Source organism: Penaeus chinensis, chromosome 25, assembly GCF_019202785.1.
Source record: "Penaeus chinensis breed Huanghai No. 1 chromosome 25, ASM1920278v2, whole genome shotgun sequence".
NCBI classification, from domain to species: Eukaryota; Metazoa; Arthropoda; class Malacostraca; order Decapoda; family Penaeidae; genus Penaeus; species Penaeus chinensis.
In genome coordinates this window covers 18,114,561-18,117,060 of record NC_061843.1, presented here as the reverse complement: position 1 = coordinate 18,117,060, position 2,500 = coordinate 18,114,561, and the positions used below count along the sequence as shown (strand labels likewise).

The 2,500-nt window shown below is 29.9% G+C and overlaps 1 protein-coding gene across 1 annotated transcript in view; it reads left to right on the top strand.

The window, feature by feature from the left end:
* The window catches only part of LOC125038715, a 6,107-nt gene extending 5,995 nt beyond the window's left edge, over nucleotides 1-112 (top strand). Inside the window, exon 5 of the mRNA XM_047632285.1 lies at nucleotides 1-112. This exon is cut by the window's left edge and continues 298 nt beyond it. The gene's annotated coding sequence lies outside the window, so the exon portion shown is untranslated.
* Nucleotides 113-2,500: the final 2,388 nt, after the last annotated feature.

The window sequence follows — 2,500 nt, the reverse complement described above, 5'->3', positions numbered from 1 at the left end:
CCATGAACAAGACTAATGAGTTATATATATCATGAATGTCTTAATGTAGGTCACATGTCGGTAACTTAATGTTGCAGTTATGTTCTGCTTTATTAAAATATTAATGAACTTTCTTGTTTTTTTTTTTATTTGCATTTCTGATTATATTATTAGCGTTCATGAGATAATTACTAAGTGTGGAACTCTGGGTTGACTATGTCAGTTTTCGTGTTGGTTTGTGTTATAGATGTTGTGCATGTGTGTAGGCATTTAAGTGTGTCCCATTTTTGTACGTGTGCATTATGTGTGACGCTTAAGTCTATAGATAAATATTTACTCTGTATACTTCTGTAGAAGCGACATAGCGCAGTGGTAGAGTGCTAGCGTTGCAATTGCAATGTTCCTAATTCGCGCCTGGATAGCCTTCCTCAGCTGAATTAGCTGTGAGTGAGACCGGCTTCGTGTTACGGTCAGAACGGATCACCCTATCGCATCACCCCGCGGCGTAGTGTGCTTTTGCCTCTGCGAATATGACCCCCACGTCCAGTTGGAAAATGATGCTAACTCTAACTCTTGACACTCTTGTTAAGAACCGTTCAGAATCAAAAGATCGCTATTTCCAAAATGTCCTTTGTTTTTTATTATTCTTTATATTTACTTGTTTATTTATTTATCTATTCTTATTTATTCTTATTACGTATGCGTATTTTTGTTTTTGTTTTTGTTTTTGCTTTTGTTTTTTAAGTACGTGTGTATTTACCATCATTTCACTTCGTCTCAAACATCAGGAAAAATAAGGAAATGACGAATGCCTGGTGCTTTTACTAGCATATCAAGGACATCAACATTGCAACTGATTATATTGCAATGAGAGACACTAAATCAAGAGATACTCGTTTATCTTACAACTTAGATAACGAGACAAATTCCATACCACTGATAAGACAATAGATACATAATCTCTTATCGTCTGATGAGATAGATGAGACACATTTTTTGACAAATAAATCCGTCTGCAGATCAAGGTCATCACGAAAGGTCACCGTATAGGGCAGGGGTCAAAGGTCATTACTTACTCCGTGTTCCGAAGGTGACCTCCGCGAGGAACATCAAGAGGGATAAAATGATCCCTGTTGAAAAAAAAAAATAAATAATGATAATAATCGTCTTTCTTCTTCTTCTTAATTGATGGTGTAATATAAATTTGGAAACACTAATGATGATGACGATGATAATGATAATGACAATGATAATGTTAATGATAATGATAAAGATTGATGATGATAATGAGGATGATGATGAGAATGGTGATAGCAATAACAATAACAACAAAAATATTGATAATGTTATTATTAATTCAACAGTAACAATATCTGATAACGCTAATAACAATAGTAACAATGTTAGAAAATAATAACATTGATAATGATAGAAATAACAATAATAATGTCAATAATAATATTAATAATTTTTATCTAAATACTTACAGCAATAATAATATTATTATTGTCATTATCATCATTATTAATAAAATCATTATTATCATTATTATTATTATCACCATGTATTTGTAACATTATATATGACCGCAATTAAAAACATCTTTCATCCATTATTATCATTATTAGGACTATTGTCATCTTTATTATTATCATTATTATTATTGTTATTATTACTATCATTATCACTGTTATTGTTATTATTATAATGAATATCATCGAAATTATCATCAGCATCATCGTCATCATCATGACCATCATCACCACTGTTATAATAATTATCGTCATCATGATAAATCATTAATTAATAATCTTCTCTCGTGTTTCCGTCATGGTTACCATCACTAAAAGTTTATCATTATTATTAATATTGCTATTATAACTACTACTATAACTAATACTATAACAAATTAATAATACCATTGCTGCTATGCCATTATTATAATCACAACAAAATTCTGATATATGAAAACTAAGAATGATTTATTATAATAACTAAAGTTGTAAATTAGAAAAAAAATATATAATAATGATAATGATCAAGGTACATAAAAAGTAATTTTAAATTCATTAAAATGATGATTTTAATGATGAGAAAGATAACAGTATCAATTGTTATAAAGATGATATAAATATTAATGGTGACGGTAAGGATAACAATTATTTTAATTATCATCATCATTATTGTTATCATTATCATAATCCTAATAAAAGTATTAATGATATTTGGAATCACTGAACGAAGAAAATAACAGTACTGATCAAGGTACTTAAAAAGCACTTTTAAGTTCCCCTAATAATGAAAGTGATGAGAGTGATGATGATAATAGTAGCAGTAAAGATGATACAAGTAATGACAGTGTGAGGTTGTGTGGATATGTGTGTTTATGTTTACTTACCTATGTCTATGTATATGTAATCACTTATATGATGACGATGCATGTGTGTTTGCACGTGTGCATGTACATTTTTGTGTGTGCTTGTTTGGACGCGTATTTGTGTGCGTGCTTGTGCATATTCCT